General features: G+C 32.0%; 1 pseudogene; it reads left to right on the top strand.

Moving 5' to 3' along the window:
- The first annotated feature begins 7,282 nt into the window (after positions 1 to 7,282).
- Positions 7,283 to 7,741, top strand: LOC149529189 (T-complex protein 1 subunit delta pseudogene; annotated as a pseudogene).
- Positions 7,742 to 15,342: the final 7,601 nt, after the last annotated feature.

Raw genomic sequence — 15,342 nt, 5'->3', positions numbered from 1 at the left:
TTATTCATGAAAGAATTGGGACACTCATAGAGGGATAATTATTTGTTTACAAATAGCCAGAGTGCCATTCATCTTGTAAAGAATTATACTTTTCATTCAAAGACAAAACACATACAGTTGCAGTACCATTTCATTCAGTTAGTTTTGGATGATGGATAGTTAAAGCTAGAGAAGATACATATAGATGATAACCCAATATATATGTTTACCAAAGCAATAAAAAAGGAGAAGCTAAAGTCCTCTTCATAATTGGTTGGTGTTTTAGATTGAACAAAATAAAAGAACAATAAAGTCCAGGGTGATTTGATATTCTAGTGTGAGCTATAGGCTTACCAGTGCTATGAACAGTCTCCAAGTGGGAGGTTATTTTTGTGGAGTCTAATCAATCTCCAAGTGGGAGATTATTGTGATGTGGAGCCTAATAACACTCAAAGGTTTTTTCAGCATAGTTTCTCCCCAGATTATTTCTATAGGGGTCCTATAGGGTCCTGGGGCAATGCCCCAAATGCACCCCCTATTGTAGTATAGGGAAGGGTTGAGGGGTAATGCCTCCATAGGAGGCTTTTCGGGGGCAACACCCCCAAAGCCAAAAATGACCTTATATTATAAAGGCATTGACTGCTATTTTTTTTTCTATTGGACAACTTATTCTAGCCCTAATTTTGTAGGTGACAAAATATTGTATAAATAGGCTTAGGGTTAAGGATTTCATAATGTATGGTGATATTGTAGCTTCTTGCAATAGTATCAAGCTATAAGAGATTGTAGATTGTAATAACTAGATAATAATAATATTGGACTTGCTATTGGTTGATGTAGCCCAGGGATTGGGTGAACCACGTTAAATCTTTGTGTCTTGTGTTCTCTCTGTGTGATCTATTATTTTTTGATATTGGTTATATTTGCATGTAACTATTATTTGGTTTGAGGTTAATACTAACATGTTTTTTATGTCATTTTGACATTTGCCTTCCCAATATGAAGCTTGTTGCAATCCTTATTCTATAAAATGATTTCCAAGATTGGAAAGAATGGTCTAAATTCTTACTTAGTGATATAGTATATCATTTGAATTGGTCCCAAATTTTGTGCTAAGCATTGATGTATTTAGCTTGCTTTTTGTAGTAGTTTGGAATTAATGGAAGTCTAGTTTTAGTCTTATATCTTTTTCATAAATATCATATCAGAACTATGTATAATTCTAAAAAATATTTATATAAGAAGTGTTGCAGGATATGTGTGTCTCAAAATATTGTTTGCATTTTCATGCTTTTGTGATTTTGAGAATGAATGAACAAATTTCATTTTATTCAAATGCAATTTAATCAACTCTATATCATTTCAGAGTTTATTTTAATTCAAAGAATTAAAAAATTTCTTCAATGGAATGATATGGTCATTTAGGGTGTGAAAGGGATATGATAAGTATAAAATTTTGAGGTCAAAAATTGACACATTTAATTGCAAGTCAATTATATGGATCTACAAATGTTAACTGATATGACTCTACTTTGATAATGGATTAAGGCACTATTTTCTTAGTTGAAGAATCAAGCAAAAAAATCTTATCTTAGCATGAATACACTTTTATAAATAAAAAAATATTAAGGATTTTTGTCAAAATGAAATGTAAAGTTGGTCACCAGTTGTTGCATGAGTCTATCAAGTTCATTATTGGCTATTATTGACTTGTCATCTATCTTGCAATTTCAAAAAGTTTTAAGGCCAAATCTTCTAAGGAGGGTTTGTATTATAGAGCATTATTCATAAAAGGTGTCAAATCAATAGGTTGACCCACCCTGGTTTAGCAAAGCCTAACGTGTAGAAAGCATAAGTCCTTTATTAAGTTGGTCCAAGCCCAAATAGGATATACCAGGCATGTGCAGTAGATAAACCCTATGTATCATGTTATTTGTTGTTTCCTTGGTATTAAATTAAAATATGTTAAATTAGAAACCAACACAATCCAAATGCTTCCTTCCATATAAGAATGCTCTCTTTTTCTATTGCATGAGCCTTATTCTTCAAAATTTTTTAAGCCCTCTCTTTAGGCCTAATTTTCTTTACAAAATATCTCAAGGCTATAGATATATGTGTCTTTCCCAAATTAGGCATTGTCTATGCTAAAGTGGTCTCCCTTATATGTCTTTCAATGGATAATGCCTACTTCCACTTAGCATCTACTTTATTGTATAAATTCTCAAGAATGCCTTCACCTAACACTATAGGTGTATATCTAAAATTTATCATTATATCTATCATAGCATTTTCAAGATTCTCTTGATCATCTTTATTTAAAGAATCAAAATTAATTTTCTTACATGCTTCTATGCTAGTCAATTCTTTAATCAACTGACATACCTAATCAATAGTCATTGGAGGTAGTCTAGGTACAATTTAAAGTATTCTAAAATCATCATATTTTGTTTCTTTATTATCTTCCTCCTCTTGATCAGGTGTCATGACTAATTTTCTCCTTGGCCTCTTAAGTAAGTTTTTCTTTGGTGTTTTGGTCAACTTCCTCTTTGTTGGGCTTTCTTTTTCTTCTATAGTGTGGGGCTAAGACGCCTTTGATCTTGTGATAAATCTTCTATTTGGCTCTAGCTCTAGTGGTGTAACAACCTTCTTTACACATTTCTTTAGATCCCCTTTTACCTTTGGATCAACAATCACTTATTTCTTCTATTTTGGTACCTTGGGCTTGAAGACAACTAGCTCTTTGCCCTTTGATTCTTTGGCTTCAGCTGCCTCATCAAATTCTTCATCATCACCTTGGCCTTTGGTTATCTAAAGTTAACCTTTGCCAAGTTTTCCCTCAAGATATTTAATCATTTTCTTTCTTTTCCTATCTATCATGGGCACTTTTTTTTTTCCATTAACATCTTAATCTTGGTTGTATCATAGGTACCAAATGAGTCAACATTCATGTAAATCTCTTCAGATAACAATACAATCATTGTTGTTGTAACTTTATCAACATTTACTTCATATTGCATTGACCTTAGCCATACAACCCTTGGTAGTACTGCCTATGCATAGATGAAATCCATATCTACCATAAAGCATATATCATCAAAATAGTTGTCTACCACTGACTTAGGTATCCTCATCCTATTTTTTATCTTATTCTTGAATTAGATTCAAAGTAATTATCCATTATAGCTTCAAAATTTTATCCCAATTCATTGATTAGATCATTTATCTATTCAATTGTTGGTCTATTGCTATCCCATGAAATTGTACCTATTGTGGGGAATGAATTTTGTACATAGAAAAATATACAGACAAGTAGGGATCCAAACTTACATGATGTATTCTTCACTTTCCTTATCGCTCTAAGATTCTCAAATAACTATTGTAGTTGCATCTCAACAAGATCATAACTATGATCATTCTTTACAATCTTGTATCTTAGGTCCATTGCAATGCAAGGTACATTATTTAGTCAACTCAACTAATAGAACTTGTGCACAATCACATGTACTGCAAATTCAATGATTGGATCTGTAATCCCATTGATTGATATACCACAACCATTCCATTTTGCCTTTTTTTGTTGCTTGACAACATCCCTTGTGACACTTCTCATCATCTTTGGTCTGTCCAAAGTAGGGTACCTAGTAACTTGGCAAATGAGTGCCTTGTGTATCTTGATTGATCCACCCACTAACCAAATATTAATGTTGTGAACTTAGCTCAACACAATCTTTATCTATTCAACCTTAAAAACCTTTAAAAAGGATAGGGAATGGGTTAGCCCTTTATTAGTAACAATTTTGTTCTCATCTCTTAACAGTCCATTGTCACACAATTTCTCATACGTTGCTCAAAGTTCATAATCTTTGATTTCTTTCATTTTACACATGCAACATGATCTTACATAGTGAATAATCAATACTCTAGGTGGAATTGATGATAGAGCACCAAATTTATCACCAGTCAATGCAATGTTAGGATAATCCTTGAAATTTGGTGGAGGACACTGATCATTCCTGACAATTTGTGCATTTCTCTCCCTCAACATTTCCTTAGTAGAAATAGATGCAGATGATGCCATTTCCATTTACTTACTATGTTCTTCCAATTCGGCCAATGGCACATTGCAATTTGCTTGTCATGTCATTAAAAATAGCTTGGTAAAATAAATAAAAATACCAAAATTTGATATATACCTTCAACCTTCTCATTTAGGTTTGAAATAAATGCATTTTTACTCTAGTAGGTGCACAACAATTGTCTCAGCCTTCACAAGTTGTGTTTGTGCTTTTTTTTCTTTTCAAATACTCAGTTACTATCACTTTTCTCAGTCAATACCATTTTGTTCAACTAATACATTAGCTCAGTTGATGTAAGCTCTTGGTCTATATTGCAATGCTCAGTCAATACACACTGTATTATTGATGCTCAACACTTGATAGTGTAACATATTCCATTGTCTAATTCTTCTCTTAGATATTTCATAATGCATCTTGATTCATGTTGATGTGAAATTTTAATCACATTTCTTGTTGGGAACTAGTGTATGATTTAACATTAAAATATATAGCCCCTTACATTCTTTACTTAGTTGGATGTGGTATGATCACCTGATCCATTGGATTGGGTAATCTCAACCTTGTTTGTTCCACTGCTTCTAGCCTCTACAATATATTTCCATGATTATTTCATCTTAACTTTTCCTTTTCCATTGTTGTGCTCATTATTTGGTGCCGGTGCTCAGGTCCTACATTTCTTACTAACATGTCCAACCTTGAAACAATTGAAACAAACTAGGTTTCCATTTAACCATTTCTTGTAATTACTTTTCAAATGTGTCTTAATGCAATTCTCTTGAATGTGTCCATACTCTCCATAATAATGACACTTATACCATGTGTTGCAATCCCAATTGTAAGAGTTACCTTGCTTAGGTGCATGTGTTTTCCTTTCAGATGTCTAGTTGATTTTTTCTTTGGATTTGCATTCATGAGCTCTATGTCCATATTTCTAATAGTTTTAATATTATTCTTCAAATCTACGTGTAGTAGGTGCATCACTCATATTTGACCTTCATTCATGTGCTTGGTTTCCTTGTGTCTTGCAATTAAAATAATTACCAATAAACTTAGGTTTACGGTTTTGCATACCATTTTTGCTTCTGAAAATGTTGGTTTTATGTCAAAGTTTACCACAATGATGACAAGTAGGTTTACCTTTAGATTTTGCATTTCTTTTCTCACCACTTTTTGATGATTCTCCTTCCTCAATAGATGAAGAGTGCTTGATATGTCCTAGACTGAAGTATCACTAGATGATCTTGGTGATCTCACCAATTCTTCAAAGTATTTGATAGCTTCAATTAGTATTTTATTCTTTCCAGTAGTTCTTCTTAGATCTCAACTCATTCCTTGGTCATTTTGTGATCTCAGATTTGTGATCTCCACATCCTTTCTGTTCAACTCTTGATTTACAACTAACAACTAATTCATCATGTCTAATTGATTATTTGTAAGCTTTTGCACATCAAATGATATTTCTTCAAGTTTGGTAGCCATTTTTCTTTTTTCTTCTTGAGCCATGATCTTGTCTTCTTTTGTTCAGTCACTTCACGTAGTCTTATTGATTGAATTTCCTGTTCTCTTTTGAGTTCTATGACTTATTTTCCTAGAATGATATTCTTCTCCAATAGGTCTTCTATTGCTGCATCACTATCACTAGTATTTCTATTGTTAAGCAATTCTTTGACATCAACCTCCTTATATAATGCATCATTCTATTGAATGGCAATATTTTTCCTTTTCTTTAAGGATTTCCTTAACTCTTCTTATAATCCTTCAAGTTGCTACAATATGATATGGATTTCAATCATTTGGTTCTCAATGATCTTTCCAAATTTGTATTCCTCCATTTCCAAGATCTGATCATCTCAAGTTGTTAAACTTCTTTTAAGAGAAGTATGCTATGATACCAATTGTTGGAAGTATTATTGGGAAACAAGATACTAAAAGGGGGTGAATGAAGATATATACAACTTTTCACTGATAAAATAATTAACAATATTCAAAACTAATCCATATCATATCTTAGATCTCATACCATATAATCATGACTTGTAATGCTAAAATGAAATTTATCTAAGCATAACATCCATGAAAACATAAACACATAACACAAAAATTTTGATAACGTAGAAGTTTTGATAATCCAAAAATACTTCAAGCTGAAGGTAAAACTGGGGTGGGGATGAAACCCACAAATCTTTACTGCTACAACAATAAATTTTTCTTGTTAGGGTTAAAATTTGATCACTTTTGATGATCTACCCTATGAAAGGTCTTCTCTGTTAAAAGATTTACAAGACTGTTAGGTATTACCTTGATTAAATGATTTTATAGTTACAAAGAAGTAAGGACTCTATTATGAGATTAAATAGGTCTGTTAGAACCCACTAGTAAATTTAGACCTATTTTTCAACACAATTCTAGTCAAAATTTTGATAGTAAAATGTCGAAAGTCATCGTCGCTATAATTGCATGAAAATTTTGATGCATTCTATAGGTGTCGATGTATCACCGGGAAGTTCCATCAAAAATCATCCCCATCTATGTCACATGCCAGTGCCAGACAACTAATTCAAAATGTCAAACTATTGATGCTAGCTAGAGATGGTTCAATAGGTATGTTATACCATCAATGATAAACCCCATCGAACTATTGACATTAGCCAAAGATGACTTGATGATTTTGTTATACCATTGATGACAAATTGTGTCTAAATTTTGATGACAACTAGATTTTTCAAAGAAAATGATTGGTTGGCAATACACCTTCAATGCATATTGAATCCTTCAATGTAATGATTGGGTCACAATACAATTTTAGCACATTGAGCTCATCGTATAGTCTTTGGATTCGCTAGTGACTACAATGAGAAGTAAGAATGAAATTGTTTGAGTGAGAGGGATTTGACCTGACACTCAAAGTTTCATTAAAGGGTATTCGATTTCCTAATTTTCTACTAGGATTTTGAGAGGCAAAGCAGAAAACACAAAGAAGTTTTGGAAGAAGTTGAAAATGGCAACCATAGTGCAACACCCATGGGTAGCACCGATGAGATAAAATGCTTGTAGAGCTTTTGAAATCTCAAGATATTATTTTTGGTGATGACACGACAACAATTGTTGTCATCATCTATTAGATTCTTAGACAATGCATGAATTTTCTGTCTAAGGGTGTTCATCCTACCATTATGTCAGAGGCCTTTCATAGGGCCTCTGAGAAGGTTGTCAAGGTTTTAACTAACATGGCTATTCATGTTCAATTGATGGACTATGACTCTTTGGTGAAAAATACGAGCACTTCTTTGAAAAATAAGGTTGTTAGCCAATATTCTACCTTATTGGCCCTGCTTGCTATTGACACGATCTTGAATGTTGTCGACCTTGCAAAGCCTGACATTGTGGATTTGAGGGACATCAAAGTTTTACAAAAATTGGGTAGGAACATTGTTAATACAGAGACAGTTAAGGGTTTGGTGTTTAATAAGAAGGCAAGCCATATGGCTGGAGGCCCTACTAGGATTGAGAATGTGAAGATTCACATAATGCAGTTCCAGATTTTGCCTCCCAAGATAGACATTGAGCATAACATTATGGTCTTTGATTATATAATGATGGATAGGATTTTGAAGGAGGAGAGGAATTATATTCTAGATATGATGAAGAAGATCAAAGCCACTGGATGCAATGTGCTATTTATCTAGAAGAATATTCTACGAGATGTTGTCACTAATCTTTTGCTACATTATCTATCCAAGGAAAATATTTTGGTGGTCAAGGATGTGGAAAGGGATGAAATAGAGTTCATAACCAAGATGCTGAATTGTTTACCCATTGCTAATATTGAACACTTTAGGGAGGAGAAGTTGGGGCATGTTGATTTGGTTGAAGAGGTTTTGACCAGTAATATTGACATGGACTAGGTTGTCTGAAACTTATATGCATTTTTCAAAAAATCCTATATCCCTAGTCTATCGCACAATCTTTCGCTAAAAATGGATTTCTTCAATAATTTAAATTTATTATTTTGACAACATTATTGGTCTTGATTTGCTAAAATTATTCTTATCATGTGTGTTATCTATACTGGTCATTATGTATTATCTTCTAAACAAAATGAGAAATCATTCTTTTCCAAACCATTGTAAAGCTCAAGGTGAAAACAACTTGAAAAATGTAACTTGATAATTACTTCACAAAAACATAATCCAATGTCATATAAATGTATGAAGCATGAGATCAATTTGGCACCACTTGCTACAAATTCATTACAAAATATTTAGTGCAACATACCTTGGCTCTTTATTTTCTTCCTCTATAGAACTTTATAGAACTTTATTCACATCACATGATAGAGAAAGGAAGAAAAAAATTTAAGTACAAATTGGATGCCAATATCTCCTTGTTATTCATCTAAAATGCATTGAATTCCACAATAATGAGATGACAAAAAGTTGTCATATAAATAGAACAACGATAACTTTGCATAGATGTAGTTAATTTCACAAACCATTAAACAAAACATGTTCCCATTAACTCAAAAGCTAAGTTTAATTAAAGAGTAGAGAATGATGAATTATTTGCACTTTCATATATCTTATTTATCCTTTATAAAAGAAAGATATAATAGGAGTTGTATTTTTTTATTTACAAGATATAATAAACATATGCTACTAAGTAAAAATATTAGAAAAACTAAGTATAATACAACTACAAATACAAGGAATGAAAAAGAAAGGATTAAGCACACAAGAATGCTTTCAAACAAGAGAATAAATAATTACAATCCATTAAAAATAGTATGATGTTACTACCTTCACTATGAATAGATACATGTGACAAAAACTAAGGAATTATAATAAATTTGAACATGTATGCAACTAAGCATAAAGCTTAACACCTATGAAGTTGGAAATATAGGATGAACTAAATTGAAGGAAAAAATGGTATATGCTAAGAAGGAGTTTAAAATTGATATGACAACTCTAAGGAAGCCACACAAGAAAGATTATCCAAGTCAGCATTTGAAAAATAATTTGAGAGAGCATTCAATACTCCAGTCAACACGTCAATATCACAGTTCCTATGTCTCCAAGACAGCTAATGACAAATACAAAAACAAATAAAGTATACATATTAATGGGGTACAAAAAAGATATGTTGTTGGAGAAATATTAGAGTCAACTATAATGAAGTTATTATGGGATAATAAATATATAAACAAAGGCAAAAATAAAAATCTAGATCAACTATGTCAACAATAAGTCCCGATAAGCATACAAAATCAATTGAAATGTATTGGCTATACAATCTCTTCTCATCATCACCCTCAAAATAGGATAGACTGGAATTGGGAAGATGTTAACTATATTTAGAGGAAGAATAGTAAAAGAGAAGGAATAAAGTTATAATACACCTTAGAAAACAAAAAGGGCAATAATTAATTATATAGAGAGAATTGCATATATGTGAAAGAGTTACTGCTATTGTTGACAGATTGTAATGTTGAAGGACATGGGGTTGTTGAGATTTGAGGGGAAAACTAGTTTTTTAATGTGGTAAAACCTCAAAATTGTTGACCTCAATGTAACTAAATGGTACTCATTCTCACATGCCACACACATTTCTACAATAAATTATTAGAGATTATTATATAGTTTTCAATAGATAGGAAGATAAATACAAATAAATAAATAAGTGTAATTTACTGTTGAATGTGATAATATGGTTCTTTTATAAATGCCAACAACCAAACAAATGCAATATTTGTACTGCAACTTCCCAACATTGAAGAAACATCCAATAACATGTGAAATAAGGTATTTGATCACCTACCTGATTAGTTTGGAATTTTATTGTCACCAAAAATCATAAAATATAAGAACAATTGTGCCAAAAAGAATGTAAAAAGATGATTATCATAAAAAGATGATTATCATGTTGAATCATTTTTTTTAGTTCTTTTGGCACAATCATTCTTACAATTATTGGCTCAATCTCCAATTGGTCAGTATGTGTTTTCAAAAATTATTCTTGGAATGTGAGTTAGGAAAAAGAGAAATATCAAACTTGAAAAAGATGCACATAAATGTAATTAATTTTTATAACTTCAATTTTATAAACTTACAAAGAGAACCATAGAATTATAAGAAAATATTATGGTTTTTATATTTTGAAAATTATTGTTACAAGTGATAAAGTTATATACCTTTGATTTAGAGAGTGCAAATAATGGAAATGAAGTATTGTTGAAGGTGCAAGCTCAACTATACCTCACTCCCCACCCCCCCATGTGGATGACTCTATTATGTAGAGAATACATACATGGTTAAGTGCTACCTAACTATGTTCAAGGCTACCTAACTATGTCCAAGGCATCAACACACTAGAGGCATGATCTGCCTACTAGGCTACCTACATACCCATATACACGGGATCAAGACCCTTGAACTAGTCACTTTGACAAATATGTAGTTCTGGTTTCGAATTTTTTTGATGTAGTTGTATTCCTATAACAAATGGCAAGCTTTACTCACCTAATACAACTCTTCACCATCATACACTCGCTCGGGTAAATTAGGTGGTTTTCTATAATTACAATCTTGTAATAGCCTAGTGCAACCTTTGTGTTGTAGTTTAATATTAATGTAAGGTTAACCTATATACATCCTAACTAACTCCTTATATAATTATGTTTAAAATCTTGTGACAATAATCAATGGGTCTAAATAGACTAGTCAAGTTAATGCTAGCTAGGAATAATTGTTTGTTTGTTTAATTGTACATAATCTGATGATAGTTCTACAAGAATTTGTAATCAACCCAACTAATCAACAACTACACCAATTGAAATAGGTTATGGCTTGTCACTTAGCATTAGTTGAGTGAGTTTTATTGTTTTATTATTTGGATTCTAGAATATGTATGCAACTAGAACAATTTTTTTGTTGTGCTAATATGTAATAAGCAACTTAAAAAAGATCTCTCTCTCTCTCTCTCTCTCTCTCTCTCTCTCTCTCTCTCTCTCTCTCTCATATATATATATAAAGACTATAAGTTGTGCATATTTTCATGTATTTCATCTTCATTTTCTTTTCCATTTCTTAAGTTATAAGAGTGTTTCAAGGTTGGGAACCACTTCAACATCCTTTACATGGTTTAGAGGTAATGTCATTGTGGCAGTGAGAATAACTTTAGTGAAGAGTTGAGTGTAAGGAGTTACTATCCTAAACATTCAAGAAATATTTAATAACATGTGAAATAAGGTATTTAAAAACACCTCAACCAATTATGATTTAATTTTTGATCACCTACTTGATTAGTTTGGAATTTTGTTCTCACTAAAAATCATAAAAAGTAAGAACAACTATGCTAAAAAGAACATAAAAAGATGATTATTGTTCACAATCATTTTTTTAGCTCTTTTGGTACAATAATTATTACAATTTTTTGGCTCAATCTCCAACTCGTTAGTATGTGTTTTGAAAAATTATTCTTGGACTATGAGTGAGGAAAAAAAAAAATCAAACTTGAAAAAGATGTACATAAATGCAATTAATTTTTAAACTTCAATTTTATAAACTTACAAAAAGAACCATAGAATTATAATAAACTATTGTGGTTTGCACTACTATTTGAAAATTATATTTACAAGTGATAAAGCTATATACATATATACATACATATAAACATACATAAATACATACATACATACATACATATATACATACATACATATACATGCTTCCATTGAAAAGTTATTATCTAACCAAATGACCATGTCAATAATCTATATTTTCATCAATGACAACATCTATAACTTCATCCTATGATCACTTTCCTATATATCAAGGGCAAAATGAAAATGTATATTAAAACTAGAGAATGAAGGGTCATCCACATAAAGTTCAACAAGAATATTGGAATTGATGAAAGCTAAGTTGTCGGTTCAGATTCTGGTATAGATGCGGGTTCAAGATTCAGGTTCAAAATTTGTCTAAATTTTTTGCGGGTTTGGTTCGGATTCTAGTATAGATGCGGGTTCAAGATTTAGGTTCACATTTTTTTGGGGGTTGGGTTTGAATTTATTTTGGGTTCATCTGGATAAAAACATATGTTTTTAAAAAATATGTATATGTGTGTATATATATTGAATAAAAAATAAACCCATACTCAATTATGCTAATAGTAAAGGAACATAGCAAAATACACCACCAAATCTATGTTTTAGTTCAATAGGACATTGACTACATCATTTAGCACTACATACTACTTGATGCACATACTTGGTCACATGCATGGATCATATTCCATATTATGGGAACAATTTGAGAATAAAAAGAATTCTCAAAAGATAAGTGCAGTTATCTAAATTTTTATTTTGCATTAGTTAGAGCATTTCTAACTAGGCTATATCAAAAGGTGAGATACAAATTTAAAGTCCTGGGTTCAAACCTATCAAATCTTTTTAAATACATTCCTTTGTTATCATCAGTTTAGATGTCACCTATTGTTAATTTGGATTTCCTTTATAAGCAATCTTTCATTTTCATACACAAATGCATAAATGACATATAAACATCTTTTTTGGTCTTTTTAGCGGTCACAATAAGGTTGAGAAAAGACTAAATTCAGCCTAGGTGTAGACAACAAATTCTTCAATTTTTTTTGCAAATTCTACTTGGGTTCTTCTAACAAAATTTGCAACAAATTCATAGCTCTGCAAGAGAATTTGGAGAGAATTTGACAAGGACTAGACATTGTATAGAATTGAACCAAACTTTGAGGGTTGCTAGGGAGAATCTAGTAACTTAGGATGAAAGTGTTGAGCTATTGTTTTGCACAATACTTAATGACAGTAATCATTTCAAACTCCTCTCTTTAAAAACTAATCTAGGGATCAACTCCAAGGTTTTGGGTGATCTTGTGACCTACTGAAATCCGCTTAGTTGAAGATAAATGTGAATGTTCACGATGAGGCCTTTGCTAGTTCAAATAACTTTGGATAAGATGTAAAATCTATTTTTCACTTCAAAATAATAAAACACACAAAAAAAGAAACTATGTTTTTATATTTTCTATTTTTATGATGGATGCAATCTAACAATGCAACTATATGAATTCCTAGTTTAACCAAGGGGTTAGTAAAGCAAATAAAAAAGATTGAGTGACAAGAAGTTTAAACAAATAACATGAAAGTAAAATCCTAATGGACATAAGCTACAAAAAAAATGCGTCTGCAAGTTAAGCCTTCAAAGAAATCGATAGGTAACCAATGAAAGTAGGAGCAACACTTTCTTAATTCCACTGATACAATCATTGGTGGGAACTTTAGCAACTGTAAGATGTTTCACTTTTCATCAAATCACAAGGCCACAAAAAATGCACTCATGCAAGACAAAAATTTATGCAGGAACAAAATGGATGATCTCTTCTTGAACTAGATACATCAACGGAATTTGTAGAACCATAGCAAACACTAGAATGAAAAGATTTCCACAACTAGAAATAAGGCAATAAAATTTTGGCTCAATTACATTCCATGAACATACATTCACAAAACATAACACACTTAGGCAAGAATCACTACACTTCAAATGTGAGCACCAAAAGCATATTATTATTGCAAAAATAATGATGGCCTTGATTACATATTACAATCCCATATTTATAAGAAATCATCTTCTCAATTTGTGTTGAGAGTAAGAGATATCTTCATGCAATCATATGCTTCTAAATTAATAAAACAAAACTAATTATGTACAAACTATCTATCTAGCTAGTGCTAAGTAGGACTCCATCCATTTTATATCATTAATTGGATGCACGAGCCTCTACATGTCATAAACAAAAGATATTATGAGAAAATAAGAAGAAAAGAGCCTTCAATTGATGTAGAAGTATCTAGACATGCCAAAAATAGAAGCTCCATCTTTACTAGGCATTTGTTAGAGTTAGATTGCTATTAGAATGCATTTTTGATGCATGGAAAGCTCTAATTTTGGAACTAGCAATTAACTGTCAGTACACCTCAGAATTTAGCGCACCTTTGACTTCTTCAAAAAAATCTTCCAAAATGTTTTTAAAAAAATGCACCAAGGCACCTGGTGTAGTAACGCACCTCGAAGTTCAAAAAATGCAAAATTTTACCAAGTGTCAAAATTGAAATTTTGGTATCTAGGTTTTGTTCCCCTTTATCCTAGAGCTATGTCTAGATATTTACCCTTGAGTTTCTCTCTTATCTCTTTGACCTGCACTGCATCTAGTAAGTCTAAGGCATTATATTTATCCTTCACTTTTTGCCTATAGTTGTCCACCTCTATAAGGGTTTTTGCAAAATCCCTAAGTTTCATATCAAGCTCTAGCAAAGCTTGCTCTATCCTAAATGCCTACTGGATGTCATCATCATTTGAAACTTCATCAAAAGTTTTCTAGAATATCTCAACCACTACCTCTATAGATATTAATTTATCCCATGCATCATCCTCAAAAATGTCCAGGCATGTATCACTATAGTGTTTCTTAGCTTCCAAAATTTGCTCTTGGGCTTTGTCCTTGAGTTTGTGGATCTCCGCATGTAATGATTCCATTACTTTATTACTATCCACTATCTTCTCAATCCAATTATCTTATTTATCCAACTCCTCAATTGTATATACATCCATTAACATTTGGTACCTATGGCCTTTGATTTCCTATAATGCCTGTAGATCCTTTCCCCAGGTATGCACCTCCTTTATTAATCCAAAATCTTGATTCAAAATTACTACCATTTTATCTACATTCTCTTTCATGACATGTAGTAGCTTAAGATTCCCTTGGATGATGAGTGTGCCTTTCTCCTCAAAATTTTCCCACCATTGCTGACAGACACTCAAAATGGGTCTAATTGCAGCACTCCCCTATCCCTTCTCTAAATTGCTACATTTAGGGTTTCCTTAGTGTTAATGGGATCCAAAGAGCTAGAAACTTTTCTCAAATATCCTTTTAGGATTTCATTTTGTCACCAAAGTGTTACCAACTCTACCCCATCTTGTTCCAAGCTTCTAAAAACCTCCTTCATCCTAGTAGTGACCATTAGCTTTGTAGTTTCTAAGGTTGGCCTGCCAAGAAAAACTTCCCGGATCAGATAATCCCTAGGAGTTAGTTCTTCAACATTTGATTCTAGAACAGGGATAGCCACATGAGAAAAAAGGTCCTGATTCTAATCACTCATAATGAAGCTAATGGTCGTGCATCCTTAGGAGGTGAATTAGGCTTCCTTAATACTTCTATTAGTTCCATTCTATCCTCCTCTTTAGTGGTG

This window comes from Cupressus sempervirens, chromosome 11 (assembly GCF_028749045.1).
Source record: "Cupressus sempervirens isolate cs-2001-9-10 chromosome 11, ASM2874904v1, whole genome shotgun sequence".
In the NCBI taxonomy this organism is placed as follows: domain Eukaryota; kingdom Viridiplantae; phylum Streptophyta; class Pinopsida; order Cupressales; family Cupressaceae; genus Cupressus; species Cupressus sempervirens.
Note: the sequence above shows the minus strand (reverse complement) of the source record. Positions and strands in the feature narration are given on the sequence as shown.